The sequence below is a fragment of the Solanum verrucosum genome, unplaced genomic scaffold, assembly GCF_900185275.1.
Source record: "Solanum verrucosum unplaced genomic scaffold, falcon-dt-bn FXZP01000287.1, whole genome shotgun sequence".
NCBI classification, from domain to species: Eukaryota; Viridiplantae; Streptophyta; class Magnoliopsida; order Solanales; family Solanaceae; genus Solanum; species Solanum verrucosum.
This window is the reverse complement of record NW_026020292.1, coordinates 2,294,574-2,313,520: the sequence shown is the minus strand read 5'-3', so window position 1 is coordinate 2,313,520 and position 18,947 is coordinate 2,294,574. Positions and strand designations below refer to the sequence as shown.

The 18,947-nt window shown below is 31.2% G+C and overlaps 1 protein-coding gene across 4 annotated transcripts in view; it reads right to left on the bottom strand.

Annotated features, from left to right (window-relative positions):
• Positions 1–18,947, bottom strand: part of LOC125834553 (auxin response factor 8-like) — a 771,942-nt gene that overhangs the window by 190,652 nt on the left and 562,343 nt on the right. Inside the window, exon 1 of one of the 4 annotated variants that reach the window (XM_049513679.1) lies at positions 11,433–11,438. The exons of the other annotated variants lie outside the window; for them this stretch is intronic. The gene's annotated coding sequence lies outside the window, so the exon portion shown is untranslated. Of the gene's footprint in view, positions 1–11,432; positions 11,439–18,947 lie in introns of those variants that run through there. 4 annotated transcript variants of the gene reach the window in all.

Genomic DNA, 18,947 nt, shown 5'->3' with positions numbered 1-18,947 from the left:
CATCAGTGAAGGTTCTACACAATTTGGAATTAGTAAGTACTTCATTCGTTCATTTTTACTTGTTAGGTTTGCACTTGACACACCAATTAATTGACATGATAATTTTGCCACATTGCCCTTATTAATTGATGTTTAATATTAAATCTTAAAAAATGATTTGGGAATAAATAACTAATTCTAATGGTTAAACATGATTTTTTTTTCTTTTCTTTATATGTTAAAATTGACAAGTAAAAGTGAAAATCTATTTTTGTGAGGTGAACATAAGAAGTATGTTTGTTTGGTACGATTGATGGATTGCGTACTATAATTTTTAAAACTTAGGAATATAAACATGTTTCCGTTTTTTTTTTTAATTTTAAAAGGTGAAATATATTTTGATAAACTTTGGTCAAATATTTTAACTTCAATCTAAACTTCACATAAATCTGATTTTCAAAAAAATATTGAAAATTTATAATTAAATACAGACTTGACCAAATGTTAGAGTTCAAATTCTGAAAAATGAAATTATTTTTAACAGAGAGTGAATTATTTTCTACAATGAAACTCTTCTACATGAATCCGAATTAATGAGGCCAAAAACGAATAATGACCACCCCTACCCCTACCCCTACCCCACCCCCACAAAAAGGAAAGAAAGAAACTAAGACTTACTTTTCAAATTAATATTTAAATAGTAAAAATAATAATATTGAAAGTAGTATAGGTTTTATTTTAGCTATATCGTAAAATGATGAAAATGTATAATTAACTTTTAAAAATAAAACACATTTTTCCCCTTTTGACTATACAGAAATGAAATATGATAGCCATTACTAACCATGGTTCTTTTAGTTCTTTTATTTTTGACATAATACATAAACACGATCTTTAATTTGGCTTCAACAGATAACTATGCCCTCCAACTTTGAGTGTGCACAAGTAGACTCTTAAATTTGTATAAAATTGAATAAGTAGACACACGTGTCCTATATGACATAAGACACATAAGATGTCATGTAGGTTACAAAATTGTCATGTTGAGTGCCATGTAGGACGATTGTATCCATTTATTAAATTTTATACAAGTTTAAGTGCGTATTTGTACACACCCAAACTTAAAGATCATAATTATCAATTGACGCCAAATTAAGGGTCATGTTTATATATTATGCCATTATTTTTCCTTGCCATTATTTTTCCTTGCCATTCTTTCACGTTATTGGAAGAGTTGAACATTAATATATACTTTTAAAAAATTCGTTGGATGAGCTCTGACGTGTCCAACATAAAATATAATAAATCATACATATAAATTATAATTAACCATCCTCTGCTTGCTTCTTAGATCAAGATAACCGATGATAATCTAAAGAGTAAATCTATCTTAATAAATTACATTGACAGATAAATTTATATTAAAAATTAAAACTTTGGCCAAAACAGAAGGAGATTAATATAATATATAATTTTTTCACACCTATAAAAGGGATAAATTTTGCGCTATTATTCTTTTGATATTTTTCTACTTTCTTCTATATTCTTTTCGAAATAGTAGATTGTTCATCCTACCTGCTATAATTTGTTAACGTAGGTTAATAGGCCGAACTATATTAATTTGTCTTTTCCGTAATATTTTTTTCCCGATCCTTAGTGATGTGATTTATCATCAATTAAAGTTTATTTTGTTAATTTTGTGTGATACTTGATTATTTCAATCCTAACGTTATTATTCATCGTGTGTGGCACATAATATAGTGACTGATATCGAAAGAGTACTATATACCTCCCACGCTAATTATTCGATAAAAAATTGAGTTAGGTATGCTGTATATAGGTTATATATTAGGGGAAAAGGGTCAAAAATACCCCTGATCTTTGGTTTATAGTTTGACTTTACTCTCGCCGTTAAAATGAAATTAATTTTACCCTTTCCGTTACTAATTTCACCAAAATTAATTTTACCCTTTTCGTTATTAATTTTGCCCCGATCCCTCTAGAGGATATAACCCATTCCCCTTTTACCCATTCTCTCAAATTTTACATATAACTTCTCCTCCATTGTTCTTCATTTCTCTTCCCTCTAATTCGGAATCAAACTCTGCGTTCATCTCCACAAGTAATATTTATCCACATTTTTTCGTAATTCGTTTATCACATTAAAATTCGATTAATTCAATAATCATATTTTTTTTTAATTCTCTTAAGTTACACAAGTTTGTTTACCGATAAATTTCATTCTTTCTATGTTTCCTTTTGCCACCCAACTTCCATTTCTGAATTTCTCCATCAAACCTAACTCTAAAAGCTAAAACCCAGTTCTCCAATTTCACTCAATTTTGTAGATTTTTCAGTTTTTTATCCCCAAATCTATCTGGGTTTATAGAAAAGTAAATAAAAATCGAATCTGTGTGTTCTTCTTCCAGCAGTACCCAGAAGGATGTCTTCTTGTTCCAGCAGTAGCCAGCGAGAAATCGAACAAAATTGCGAGCTCAGTCCCTCTCTCCGTATGAGGAGATTCTCAAATCGGGAGAGATGGAGCAATCTTGCTCGCATCTCGTTTGTACGAGAAGATTTTCCGAAAAACGAGAAAGGAAGGAACTTGTAGAGATGAACATAGAGTTTGATTCCAAATTAGAGGGAAGAGAAATTAAAAACAATGGAGGAGAAGTTATATGAAAAAATTGAGAGAATGGGTAAAAGGAGAATGGATTATCCTCTAGAGGAGTCGGGGCATTGAGTTAAAAATAAGGAATAGAGTTTTTAATTTTTTTTTTTTGGTAATTTAGGTCAATTTTGGGGATTTCGTCAAATGAGGAGCAATTTTGGTGAAATTAGTAATGAGAGAAGTAACGACGAGAATAAAGTCAAACTATAAATCAAAATTGCACTTTCACATATTATTGAATTATAGTTTTACATTTTCTAAGTATACTTACTTTCTATCTAATCAAGTTTCAATTTCACTTTTAACCCGTAGGAAACTTATGGCGATGCAATTGAAAATGGTGGTCGAAAGTTGAGTTGATTCGGTTGACCAATTTTATCTATTTATGATCTAATATTATTCATGATACTACATGAATAGTTTGGATGTTTTAAATTTTATTAAAAGTACTATAGCACACTTTGAAGTAGTTTGCATTACTAACTGTTGATGTTGAATATTAGAATATTTCAAAGTTTTTGTATTGTGAAGATATTTTTGGTTCTCTATTATTTAATGTGATGCTTTGTATTTCTTATTTAAAAAGTGGTTTCAAGATACATATTATAATAATAATTTTTTTAAAAAAATACTGTTATTATATTTTAATTTTTAATTAGAAAGTTGTGGCTTAGCTTGTATAAATGTGGCCACATAGATATAGGCATAACTACCTTCACCAACATTTTTATAGTGTGGCTGAATGTTGAAGAACAAGCAACAAGTTTAAAGTGTTGCCTATAAAGAATGAAATGTGACACTTCAAAAGTGTTGTTTTAAAGCACAAAAGTGTGCCCGTAGATGGTATACAGAAGTGTTGTCATAGGTGAATGCAAAGGCAACACTTTTTGTAATTCGTAGCCTTTTCCTCTTAAAAGTGTTGCCTTAGGGAAAAGGTTACGCTTGTTTAGGCCACCCCTTAAAAGGGTTGCCATAGGTAAAAAAGTGTTGCCTTTGATCAAAGGCAACATTTATTTATAGTTTAGGCCACATTTTTCAACTGTGATTGGAGGGCAAATTTGTTGTAGTGTTATCTCCACGTTTTTGGTCAAACTGAATGCTTTTGACAAATCGTAGTAAATAGTATGTACAATTTTCTTGGCTTGTTCATGAAATTTTCTTCATGGTTGGTGATATGAATTATACCTAATACGAAAAGACAGTTCTAGTCTAAACTTCCTCAATTTATTTGGATCAAGAAAAAACAACGAACATGGAATATAGGTGCTACAACTATTTTTTGGTTTCCCACTCAGTGTCCGGAGACCACATTGGAGCTCCGATTAAATTTGGATCGTGCACTGCAGAGCCTATTCGAGGGTGGCGCTCCCAACAAGATTTTCTCCATGTCCAGGGTTCGAACCCGAGACCTCTGATTAAAGATGAAACACTCCTACCAGTGTACCACAATTCATTTTGATAGGTGCTGCAACTATAATATACTATAACACTAGTATGGAAAAACACAATTTAAGTTTCTTTGGAGAAAAAGACTCAGAGTGTTTTCTTAGGAAGGAAAATGTTTTTCAAGATTTTTTTTTATTTAAAAAAAAGTAAGTTTCTTATTATTTTTCAGTGTTTGTTAATAACAAGAAAATATTGTCTCAAAAATATTTAAATATTATCTAAACAAATATTATGACACCAAATACGAACCAACACTTTAACATGGACCCGTACCCCATTGTAGTCGGAGTTAGTGGTGGACCCAGAATTTTCGTTCAGTGGGTTCGAAAAATAAAAGTATAAATGTGAAATAAGCCTTTGGAAATGGAAACCTTGAATTCTTATGGGTTTAAAACCAAACTTTTAGAACATTTTTTAAAGTAAAAAAAAAAAACTAAAAAAACAGAACTGAATTTTTTAAAAAAAAACTGAAACTGAATAAGAAAAAAATAAAACACTTTCACTGGGATTCAAACCAGTGACGTACATCATAAATTTGGGAGTACTTGCCACTGCGCCATCAGTTTCTCTTTGCTATTGAGGGGGTTCAAAATATATATATCTACAGAAATACAGAAAATTTACCTTATATATACCGTGTAATTTTTTACCGAGGGGGTTCGGGTGAACCCCTGGATACAACGTGGGTCCGCCCCTGATCGGAGTTAGGTCAAATTTTTTAATTTTCTTTCCAGAAGCAAAAGGGTGTTAATATAACTGTGCTTTCATTGATTTTTTTAAAAATTATTATTGGTATTTAGGATTTTGGAGAGTGTGGGAGAGGGAATGACGGAGCTTAGGAGATCATGTTCTTCCAGAATTTTTATGTTGTCAAACTTTTTAATAATAGAGAGTGAAAAAGGGACAAAAATTTAGTTAGTTAGTTAATTATAATATATATATACACCCCAAACTATTGAGGATTTTTCAGGAATTGAGTTAATGAATATAATTATCATTAAAAAAAATTAAAAAAACATAATTATCATAATGATGCTGAAATAGGGGAGGATAAAACATTTTCTAAAAAGTTTGTTAACGTAAAGAATTTATTTTTATTTTAAATATTGTTAGACTTAAATGATAAATATTTTGGAATGAACTTGCCTTTTAGAGTAAATAAAAGAATTAGGGGTCGTTTGGTACAAAGATTAATAATGCCGGGATTAGTAATGCTGATATTAGTAATGCAGAGATTAATAGTGCATGAATTAGTAATGCAGAGTTTATTTTTATCAAGTGTTTGATTCATTATCTTCCACCTCATCTTGTGTTTAGATTAAAACTTTATAAAAAAGTTCTTTCCAATTATACCCTTGAATTATTATGTGATTGGGTTAAGATAAATAATTGCCGGACAAATATTATTTTTTATGGCCTTCTAACTAACTATGAGAAGAACAATTTTGTTGTCACGTTTACCTTTTTTTCACTTCAATTATTTGAGGATAAATAATTGTATCTTAGTAAATTGATCACTTACAAAATGTCAATTTTCAATTTATAAAATATAAACTATCAACTTTTAAAATTGAAAAGACGGTAGACATAAACCATCTACATTTACACATAAAAATTGCAAGTTGTAGTTTTAATATGTATGCAATTTTATGAATTGTTCAAAACACAAATAATTAGAACAAACAATTAGTTAATATTAAACTACTCACATCTCAAATATTGTATTAATTTGTGTTGGGTTTATTTAGTAACAAACAACTCTCTCTAAATAATTTGTAAGCTAATTTATTTAAATAAATTTACTAGTACAAATATAAAACATAAAATCAAGAAAATAATTAAAATAATTTGAGGGATATTTTTGTCTTTACATAGACTTATCCCATGGTATTTTATCCAATGTATATAACTAATACCTCCAAATGGAAGGTATTAGTAATACATCCTATAATACCATGTAGGAGGTATAACTAATCCATGAATTAGTTATATATAGGTCTAAATTTCTACCAAACATAGTACTAAATAATACCATGCATAATACATGGACTATTTATTTTAATGCGGCCTACCAAACGACCCCTTAATTCATTAGTAAGAAAAATCAATTCATTTAAATATGGGTTGAGGGTATTTTTAGTCCAAAATACAGAAGAAAGGGTATCTTTGAATAACAAATAAAATAAAAATTAACTTTAGACCAAACAATGGAAGGAAGATACTTTATTTCAGTAGGTTAGAAACATTTTTGGCCTTATCTGCATATAATATATGCAGAATTGTTGAGTCCTTTTTCTAGACTAATGTTTTGACAAGACACCAAAAGAAAAAGACCCATTCTGCAAAAAGGGCTAATTGATGTAGTAATTGGAGTATGCATTGATGAGTTTTTTTTATCTTTGCCAAAGTAGTGGTAGGACATAGTCACTTGCCTTGATTTGTGAACAATATGTGAATGATGAATCTATACATTATTAGTAATGTCACTATGATATACACTTTTAATGAAAATAGAGAAAAGTAATTTTTAATTTTTAATCTATACATTATTATTTAAAAATCGCATTAATGAGAAACGTAATTTTGATTTTTTTAAATATACTTCATTAAAAATGATCGCAAGTATGTATAATTTACTATATAGAAGCATGATGACGACCGGACGATCAATGGCAATTCTGAAAATCTAATATGATTGAAGGGCAGAATAGTAATTATTCCTTAGCTATTAGAATGGATTTCTAGAAGGACATGGACCTTTCTTTTCCATTCCTAATCAGCAAGAGTGTCTTTTTTTCCTTGACCAAAAAATAAATTAAAAAGATCTTTTCAATTTTCATTTTTTTCAGAAGTAATACAAGGTATGACTTTTCTTTCGTCAATTTTCATTTTCAATAGTAATACAAGATATGTTTTTTCTTTCAAATTTCTCAAATGCTTTCTTGTTCTTTCATATTAAGGTTGTTGTTCAAGACCATATGAACATGTCCCTCAATTCGAATATCACACTGTAGTTATAATCAATATCCATAAAAATGTCTACATCAATTCACCAAATTTATATTTTGTAGGAAATAATAAATGGACAAACATTTTCATAATTTTGGAGGAAAAAATATAGTTAGAGATCGAGGGATAGAAATATAAGAGAAAGAAGGAATTGTTTGGAGTTGCAGGGAAAGTGAGTGGGCTTGTTTCATTAAAAAAAATCTCATCTGCACTAATCCACATAATTTTTCTTACCTTGTTAACCATTTGTTTCAAAAATCTAACCTTACATTCATGTTTCATCAAGAAAGTAAAATTAGATGAAGAAACAACAACAATAGGAGGGTGCATGTTTGGAAAAAAAGAAGATGAAGAAGCAGAATAGATGGATATCTAAGGGGACTAGATCTTTAAGGGTATATTTGTTATTTACAAAATATTTTTTAATTTAATTTTTGTTATAATTATACTTGTCCCCAAATTATTTCGACGTGGCAAAAATATCAAATATAAATGCCAAACTATCTTTCTCTAGAAATTTCCATTCATGCTTTAAATAATTTTTTAACGCTTCATATCCTTACCAACATTTTTTTTTCCTACTACATAGAAAAGCCATCACATGGACGACCACTGCAGTAAAAATTGTACAAGAAGCTATTTCAGTTGCACTTTAAAGTGTTGTACACGTGTCAATTGAAATCTGATTGGTAACTCCAAGTGGGTACCACAGACCAGCATAGGTAATTCTAGAATTATCTTTCCACTATCTTTATTCTAGAAATTGCCTAAAATTATCTCTCTCACACTATATTCATTCTAGAAATTACTCTCTCACTTATCTTCGTCTCTACAGGTATGCTCCCTCTATTTATTGCCCATATCTTTTTGTTTATTTTTTTCTTTGTCTTCTCTACAATTCTTGTAATGAGAACTTTTAAGTGAATTATTACAAATTTCAAAAAGAAAACTCGAGAATGAAAATCAAAGAGAGAAAAGGAAATTCACACAAATTTTTTCTTAGGGCCCGTTTGGCCATGCGATATGGTATCATGATATGGAATTATGCTATGGTATTATGATATGGAATCATGAGATGAAATTGAAGGTTTGTTTGGACATGTGATATGAAATTTTTGTGTTGTATATTTTCTTATAAACAAAAAAATCCTATAAGTTGTAAAACTATTAAATAGCCCCAATTTTTGGGAAAATGCATAAGTACCCCCCAGCCTATACCCGAAATCCCAGAGACACACCTAACCTTTACTAAGGTCCTATTACCCCCCTGAACTTAATTTATCTATAATATTCTACCCCTTTTCGGCCTACGTGGCACTATCCTTGAAAATTTTGTCAACATGCGCTGGGCCCACAAGATAGTGCCACGTAGGCCAAAAAGGGGTAGAATATTACATATAAAATAAGTTTGGGGGGGTAATAGGACATTAGTAAAGGTTAGGTGTGTCTCTGGGATTTCGGGCATAGGCTGGGGGGGTACTTATGCATTTTTCCATATGATTTACGTGGGCTGACTTCGAGTTTGTATAATTAGCCACATTTGTATATGTATAATTCGCAACTAACAATTCTTTGTTTGATTTGTATTTGTATTTGTATACGATTGTTTGTATTTGTATATGACAATGATTTACTTTGGTTTTTCAGTTTTGTCATCATATGCATTCAATCTTTTTGTGCATAACTTTTTAAAGTTTGAATAAACGTGTACTTTTTGGATTTTGTGTAATATAATTTACATAATGTAATTTGCATAATATATTTTGTATAATTGTTTAAAGTTCATACGTTTATGTTTGTATCAATTCGTTATTTCGAGTTTTTATTATATTTGTATAATTTTGGACTTTATATTACTCAATTATACAAAAATACGTGAATTATACAAACGTACCTGCAAATTATACAAACGAGATGTGAATTATACAAATTATTGTCCTCTCTCGATCACCTCTCTCCTCTCTCTCCCAATATCGTTCGCCTCTCTGTTCCCTCTCCCAATCTCACTCGCCTCTCTCCTCCCTTTCCCAAATACATATGTATAATATACAATTATCTAATCGATATACATATACAATTCACCTCTCTCCCACTTTCTGCCCTCTCTGGCTCGCCTCTCCCAATCTAGCTCGCCACTCTCCTCCCTATAACATGTAGCTACGAATCGTAATTAACAAACTATAGCTATGGAGTGTAATCAAGCTATTTTTGAGTGACTATATGCGAAAGTTCTTCTTAATTTTATCAACTCAAATTAGTTAATTGTTTATGTAATTCATAATGAGTATTGCACTTCGACCGCAAGCAAACTCCTGGATTGACTTATTTTAAATGTTTTTAAATTAAAATAATTTTAAATACTTTTAAATTATTTGCCTAAGTTAAAAAAGTATCTCTAAGCACTTAATTTTAAGTTAAAATGTTAAAATAAGTCAAAAATTAAAAGTCAATCCAAACCGATCACATGGCTATTTTAGATTTTATAATTACTAATTGAATTATATTGAATAAGAAAATTTGACTCACATTTTGTATAATTTCCCTTCCTTTGTTTATTTGAAAATGTAGTAGCATTTGGGATTTTCTTCCTTACTTTGCATTTATTTATTGGGGAAAATGCATAAGTATCCCCAACCTATGCTCGAAATCTCAGAGACACACTTATACTATACTAATGTCCTTATTACTTCTCCCCCTTTCCGAACTTATTAAATAATTTTCTACCTCTTTTCGGCTTACGTGGCACTATCTTCTAGGCCTAGCGCGTGTTGACAATTTTTCAAGCTATCTGGTTGATAGTGCCGCGTAAGCAAAAAGGGGTAGAAAATTATTTATAAAATAAGTTCAGAAGGTAATAGGACCTTAGTATAGTATAAGTGTGTCTCTGAGATTTCGGACATAGGTTGGGGATACTTATGCATAAAGAATAATTCCTTGTACCATTTTTCTTAGCTGGGTGAGGTATAGGATTTAGGTTAAAATAGTCATAATTCAATTCGTCTAATTTTTAGTTTAATTTTTGTTTTATATGTTTTAAACTATTTGATAATATTTTATTTTATATAGTATATTAAATAAAAAAAATATTTTTTAAATCAATATTTTAACAAAATTTCTTATGGGTAAAGAGACTGTTTGACACTATTGGTGGAAGACTAAAAACACTTATTTTGAGTAAAATAAACTTATTTTGAAAAATGTTTGGCTAATCAAGTTAACTACTTTTAAAAAGACAACGCACACTTATTAAGAAAAATATTTAAAGATATAATTTAAATTATACTTTTCACTATTGTGCTTTTGTGAATCATAAATATAATTTTATGAGTAGTACAATTTATTTCATACAAAATATAAAATTTCATTAAAGAAAAAGAAAAATATAAAAAAATTTCAAATATTTATATTGAACTTTAGACAACCCAATTATTTTAAACAATAAAAAAAAAATCTAATTTTTTTTAAGAGATTGTGATGGTGACAAAGCAAGGAAAACGTGAAGACAGAGAACTTGGGAACTTGGTTGCTTTTTTAATACCTCCTCCGTCTAATAATAGTGGTCCACTATATTTCTTCTATCCCTGATTACTTGTCCACTTTTCTTTTTCTAGTTGTCCCTAATTACTTGTCCATTTTGACAAATCAAGAAAGGACAAAATATTTTTACCTATTATATCCTCAATTAATTACTTTGAAAAAGGTAGAACTTTTTGAAAATCTTAAGTTTTTAATTCATCCACTTCATAATTAATAGGGTTAAATTGGTAAATTCATTATGTCAATAATTGCTTTTTTAATAGGTGTGTCAATTCAAAAGTGGACAAGTAATTAGGGACAGAGGGAGTATTATTTTTGGAAATTTTTTTTTGGCCAAAATGATATTTTATCTATGTTATTTTATCTTTTAAAACATTTTTACCCTTTTAACTTTAATACCTTTTAATTAAAAAATGAAAAAAACATCAGTTTATTTTAAAATAAAAAAATATTATAGTAGTTTTTTTAAATTTTCTGGCCAAATTCTGGCCGTTTAGCACTTCCCATTATTTTTTAACAATATTTATTAATTTTATGAAATCAATAGATAATTTTTTACTTAGTTTCTAATTTACTCTTAGCATTAAGTATAGTCATTTCTCTATTACATTTTTCAATACATTATATTATTATATTCAAAGGGTGATATAGTAAAATTACCCTCTATTTATAATTTTTTAAGAAATGTGTAAAATTAATAGTTGACAAGTATTGTTGGACAGATGAAGTACTTGTTTAATTTAATTAAAAAGTTAAAAATTAATTATATTTTTATTTTAAGTATTTAATAATTATATAAAATAATACTAGTTTAATTTAAAATTTTAAAATATTATTATTAAAAGTAATTTAATAAAATACATCTCAAATAAAAGGCTTTCTTATTATACCAAGTCAACACGAATGAAGTACTAAAAAATGAAGTACTCACTCAGTTTCATTTTAGTTTTTTTTAGCTTATCCCAAAAAGAATGTCACTTTATTATAATTAGAAATAATTTAACTTTAAAAATTATTTTTTACTCTCTTTGTTTATTTTTACTTGTCACTGTTTGATTTGACACATTCATTAAAAATAATTATTGATATATGTATTTTACTAAACTATCCCTATTAACTTGATATCAGAGTTTTAGGTTCGATGATCTCATCACACAAGGACATGTCTAGTAGAGTCTTGCAGAACGATATAGAGACGCCTTTACTTTTCTTCGAGAGACTATAGGACTTTAGGAAAACTACATTCTTTCCTTCTTTCGTGTGATTACTTGAATTCAAGTTTGTCATGAGTAGCTTTATAAGATGAATATAGTGGAGAGGTTCAGTGTTGAATTTGTGACATCAGTTTCAGGAAGACGCCAAAATATGGTGGCGGTCTCATGTTGAGTGCGGACCAGTAAATGCACTATCTATGACATGGGCAACATTTTCTAACTTCTTCAAGTAGAAGTATATACCCCAGACTTTGAGGGATAAAATGATATATGAGTTCCTGAATATAGAGCAATGAAAGATATATGTTGCAGCTTATGAGGCCAAATATCGTGCTTTATCTAGGTATATGACTCAACTTTGCTTCAGTCCGAAAGAACGGATTCACTGCTTTGTGAAGGGATTGAGGTCAGATTCGCATATTCAAGATTTATATGTGCTTCCTTTAGAAAAATCTTTTCAATAAATGGTTGATTTTGTGATGGAGGTAGAAGGGGGTGAAGCCAGATTACTTTGCCAAGGTGATAACATTCAAGAAGTTTCGTAAGAGATGACTAGATAATGAACACCATTTCTTTGGAAAACTCAATTAGTAAAGTTGTCATAACATTTATGGTGCTCAGCGAATGATGAAATTATGTTGCGCCAATTGAGGTCAGAATCTCTACTACAATTTCGTAGATTGAGTGTGTATCAAAGAGGGTCATGATACGACTACTACAACAAATATCGATGCATACTTAGTTAGAGTTATCAAGTTACTTTTGTTATTGACATGATCTAAGAAAGAATGCAAATTTCTTGGGCTAGAGACAAAACAAATTTGATAATGTTTTGCAGCTATTCAATGGGTAGAAATGTCGGGCTATTTGGGTACGATCTTCTCGATAGGTTTGATGTGTTCTAGTGATGATCTAACTAACTTTCATGGTGTGGTACTAGTGTTATATGGATACGAATACGTCAATTTTCAAGTGTGAATACTAACTACTTAAGAAGTTATATGTTATATGACATGTTCAAATAATGAGATTCGGTGTTGCATTCACATTTGAGAGACTAACTTGTTTGTTACTATGGACGCTTGGGTTAAGCGTTGTTTTTAAAGAAGATTTTAGTGATGGATCTTTGGTACAATATTAATGTATCTTATGAAGTGTATCTTAAGGATTCTAAATGAAGACTGCTGATTTTATCTTAAGCTCCAAAGGAGTGGATCGATACCAGAATGACAAATTTATGGATAAAGAAAATTCCAGTGAATATACTTAGGTGAATGCAATTGAAGATTTTAGTAAGAAAGTGCATATAAAATTAGGTTAGTCCTTTAAATTTGATTAGTATAATTGAGTTTGAGCTGTCATATTGATGAAAAGGTTGACTTCGTGGTGATTGCAAGGGCTAACTGAGCATGATGGTAATAAGAGTTCGTGATGGATTGTGATTGGGATGCAACTATATAATAAAGATTGTTGGTTAAACGAATTTTGTATGTAATAACGACTTGCGAGTATTTAAGGTTGTGATTTTCTACTATTTGGTGAGAAATGTGATTGTATGGAAAGTTTTAGGAGATACCGGGACACCGCTCAAATAGAATTAAAGGAGCTAAAGTCATAATGAGAATTTTTTTTAGTGGGATGTAGTGTAGCCTTCGGAAAGAGGTGAGAGTAAGAATATTTTCTTTTATTAGAAGGGCTAAAGAAGTATCTTTAGAAGATATTTGAAAATTGAGATTTGAACTTCAACATTGTAGTTGTATTTCATAAGTTGAACAATTACTATACGTTGATGTCGAATTCATTGGTTCTCCTACCTAGGAGGTTAAGTGTGGGCGCCTCTAATGACTCGTTTTGAGTTGTGACATATAATTAGAATAGTTTAACTTTAAATTGTTATTTTTTACTCTTCGTTTATATTTACTTGTCACTGTTTGATTTGACACATCCATTAAAAAATAATTATTGATATATTTATTTTACTAAACTATCCCTATTAAATGAATTTACTTTTTAGTATCAAGTTTTGAAAAATAAGTATTTAATGATGAGGTAAAATATGTAAAAATAATTGTCTATTCTTAATATGTCATAAGTAAAAAATAAAAATAATTTTTTTTAAAAAAAATAAGTGACAAGTAAAAAATGAACAAATGGAGTATTTTTTTTTCTTTAATTAAAAAATTTACAATCATATAAATATCTAAGTGTTTTTTAGACCATAAATATTTTTAATATTTTTTTAATTAAATATGGTATCAAATGAAAACCTACCGCATCAATTTTTGGGAAAATTGTATGAAATAACTGTAACGACCTGTTTCCGTTGTTATAGGGCCGAAAAATATTTTCGTAGTATTTGGATTTTCCCAACCTAGTTCAGATTTGGATGAAATCAGAGTCTTTAAGGTGGAGGGAAATCTGGTAACAACGGGGTGAGTTAATTATGATTTTGATTAAATGAGTAGTTAGATAACTTATTAAAGAACCTGTATGACTTTACATAATTGAATTCGAGTGAGTAGAACTCCCAGAATCGATCTTAGCGTAAAGGGTATTTTCTGATCGTCGTTGGTTAGAGGTGTTTTGTGAAATGAGGGGTCTTGGAATTCTTTAAATAGCTCACTGGTTCCATGCAAGCCGCTTTAGCGGGATTGGTGTCGCTCTGGCGGGGCCACTGCAGCGGGGTGAGGGCCGCTATGGTGGGTTCGACACGACTTAAAGTCGTAAATAAACCGTTAAACGACCTTATTTTGCACTTTTCTATTATTAGAGCTAAGGAACGAACCCCAGGCGACTCCTACTCATTTTTCACCATTCTTGAGGCTAAAGGTAAGATTTTCACTCCTCGAATCCATTTTTCGATCCGTAGAACGTAATAGAATGGGTGAATGTTGATGGGGGAGGGTTTTGTTATAGATTCTATGGTGGAAACAACCCTAATTTGGATAATTGGGATCATGGGTTTGATCTAGGGTTCATAGAATTGTTAGTAATTCGGGTAATTAGTGATTGTTTATTGATTCCCGTATTATATTGATTGTTTGTAGACCAAGAACAAGCGGAACAAATCTGAAAAGGGAAGGATCAAGTTTCTTAGGGTTTCAAGCTTGTTTCGAGGTAGGTGATGGTTGTGATTCTATGATTGTGTGATGTTTGTTCTTGCTTCATTATGATACTTGCATGTATATGAATGTTACATTATTGATCACACTTATTGTAAATGAGATAGATGTGTAACATCTCTCAATTTGAAATAACTAGGAAGAGGCTTATAATTGGAAATAGTCATTTTTGGAAAGAATTAAAATCTGGAAATTTGTTCAAGTTAGGAAAAGTTGAGTTTTGGTCAACTTCAAACAGAAATAATTCCTAGCTCAGGATGAGTTAGGTGTACTTCCAGATATGGTTGCAAAGCTCTTGGAAGGATCTTTCCAATGCCGTCGAGTTTGCACAAATTCGAGTTCGTATGAGTGAGTTATGCCCTTTGGAAGTTGGGCTGTTGGAATAAGGAAAGTCCAATCCGAAATTTTAAAGGGTAGTTTGGTCTTTTCCTTACCCTTTTATTTTAATTCGTTTTTTTTTGTGTAATTAATTAGGGGCCTAAGCTGAACTAGATCAGTTTACGCTTTTGGAAAAAAGGTTAGGGTTTTGAAAGATGAGAAAGATGAAGAACGTTCAAGATTCGTCGATTTCTTGGAGCTTTGCTTGTGGATTTCGTCGGAGGGGGATCCCTACAAGGTATGTGAGATCACATAGCGTTGGGTTAGTTCACCCACACGCCAAACATGTTTAATTCAGCGTATTTTCGTCCTAAAAAAATTGAGAATTTGATGTTTTTGATAGTTGTTCTTGAATCGATTTCGTTCTTGAACATGAGTTGGGATTAAGGAGTTTCTCGATGATTAAGTGTTGTTTCTTTAAGTTGTTGGGTTAGATTTTGTGTATATGATTTGGGTACACGAATCTAAAGTGAATTTGAGAAAAAGAATCGAATTAAAACGATTTAGGATCAGAAAACGAGATCAATAGCTCGTCAGAATTTTGCATGAAGGGAGGCTGGCGCGATGCGCCCTCATAGCGCCAGGCAGGCTGAGGCAGCGCGCCAACAGTGCGCCATATTTGAGCCCCAGTAAGTTGGGGCTAGCGCGGCACCCTCGGAATGCGTCCAAATCATCGTTTTTCATCAGTTTTCATCGTTTAGCCTATTTAAGTCCTTCTAAAATGTATTAACACTTCCTATTGATTCTAACTACTCTAAATGACTTCTAAACATCTAGAAATCATCCAAAAACATGAATTATAACCTTGAATCCATAAATTCAAATTCAAGGAAAGTTAAGAGCCAAGTTTAGGAAATTCTTCGAGTCTTTTCAAGAAGTCTTTTGCAAATGGTTTTAACTTTGTTTTAAGACTTACAGTTCAAGTTGAGTAAAGAGTAAAAAGTAAAGAGTAAAGAGTAAAGAGTAAAGATTGAAGTTAATTTCTTCAAAAGCATATGGGGACTAAGTATTCCCAAAAAGTTTTAAAATGTTTTCACATTTAAATAAGAACGGAAACTGAGATTTTCAAAGAGCCTTCAGGCTAATTTTCAGAAAAGAAAAATAGCTTTCTAAATGACGCAAGCAGGGAAACTGAGATTTCTGAGATGGCCTTTGAGCTAAGTTTTTGAGTACTAATCTCAAATCACAGAAGAAATATGTTTTTAAACATAAAGAACTAAGTATTTTTGGGAGTAGTATTGAGCACCGATATGGGAATGCGAGTTCATAGTAACTCAAGTCTCAATAAACCATGTAGCCATGATGGGTAGAAAAGGGTCATACTTTTTAGATGAATCATTTTCGCATAGACTAGTGGATCCACTTAATGAGTTAGGTTCCTATATCACGACAAGGTATAGGATGGGCCTCAACAGCGTAAGGTAAATCGTTGTATCATCACTAATGTTCTTAAGTGATGGTTGTCGGTTGGAGAAACTCCCACAACAGTAGTAGCATGGTTCTTCAAGGAGTTCTGCTTAGTGTGAATGTGGGTATGAGATTTCATTCATGCATTGCACAAGTAGACTTTGAGAGGGAGCATGGTTTGTCTTTTTATGATATTATGATTATGAATGGACAACATGTTTTCAACAGTTTTTCTTTATATTGCACTTGTTTTAAACTGCTTTATAATGAAATGAGTTTATTTAAGTATTCTAGAGTTGAGAAGAGCCAAGGTAAGTGTTTCTTTCATAATCTCTTTTGAGCTTATATTCTTTTAGCATTCCAACTCGCATACTCGTACATTTAATGTACTGATGCCAGTTGGCCTGCATCGTCTTATGATGCAGACACAGGTAACTAGGATCGGCATCCGGCGCATTCGTTGATCCAGTGAGTAGTTCAGAGTCTGTTGGTGAGCCTCTTTGCATTCCAGAGGACTCCTTCACATTGCTTTCAGTTTTAGTATTAGTTCATTAGGGTGTCGCGGGCTTGTCCCGACATCCATCTTAGTTGTTTAGAGGCTTCATAGATAGTCAGACAGTCAGTTAGTGAATTCAATTGTCTTTACTTTTCATTTCATATGTTAAGACTTGAGTTGCTATTTTGGCCAAGTTGAATGTTGACTATTACACATTCTAAGTTATTTCATTAGTTAAGTTGAGTAGTGTGCTATTGATCTTTATAAATATGCATATAGTCTTCCGCTGAGTTAGTTAGCCAGGCCAAGGGTACACTTGAGGCCAACAATGGTTTTTGAGTGCCGGTCACGTCCAGGGTGTAGGCTCGGGACGTGACAAGATGAATGATGGTTTCCATGAAATGATGACTTAATTATATGATCTTGAAGATATACTTATGATTGTGGTGTGTTGAATGGATAGGTTGCCACGTTCCAACATAACTAACTTGGATCGGTTGCCACGTTTTGGCAAACTAACTTAGATCGGTTGCCACGTTCCAGCATAATTATGAGATCGGTTGCCACGTTCCGGCATAATCATTGGATCGGGTACCACGTTCCGATATGCTAACTGTTTGGGTTTGGGTTTCATGAGAGGACCAATGACTTGTCATAATTGTGTATCTTGCGAAAATGTGAAGTTGTTCATTGGTCGTATATGTTGATGATATTGTATATGTTCGATATGTGTATGTGATTGTATTGTTGTATTGATTAATGTATGTTACACTTAGTGGGATAGCCGCGTGATCCTACCAGTACACTGTGGTTGTGTACTGATACTGCACTTGCTCTTATTTTTGTTGAGTACAGGGCATCTTCAAGCGGCTACTGACAGACCTCGCTTAGGAGATCAGTGATCGTTCGAACTTAAGGGTGAGTCAATTCTTCCAAGCTTCCATGGGTTTTCTTTTGTCTTGTCCACCATTTTCGTACTTAGACTATGTTCTAGTTATTTGATTAGTTCATTAGATTGGGGTTGCATCCCTTCTTGTTTAGACTTGTTGAACTTTAGATGTTTTGGTACATTGACTTTCAGGTTCTGGGAATTACTTTCGCATTGTTAAATTATTATTGTTAGACTTTTGTTAGAGTTTATGGGAACTCTATTTATTTCCTTAGTATTTAACTTGCTTATGTAACTTAAATGTCTTAGTTTTGATTTAGTTGCTTGGTTTGAGTTGTAGTAGTGGTTCTCCCACCGAAGAGTTAATGTGGGTACCAATCACGACGGTCTGGGTCGTGACAATAACAAACTATTAATTCAAATTAAATGTTATAGTCATAGTTTATTTTATTTGTAATTCACAGCAAACATTTTTTTTTGTCATCTGGTTCGGTATACAATTAGCCATTTTTGGTATACAATTACCCTTTCGGTATACAAATGTATAAAATATATAAAATGCGTTTGTGTTTGTATAAAGCGAGAGAAAAGTGTATATACAAATACAAATACATATTTTTTCGTCATATAAACTTATAATTATAGAAATACAGATCTTATTATACAAATTACAATGTATAAATGAATTTATACAAAACTGGACAATTTGTATAAAATTTGATGTATCTAGCGAATTATACAAATCAAAATCTCCATAGCAAACATAAAATTTATTATGGAACGCAATTATACAAACTAT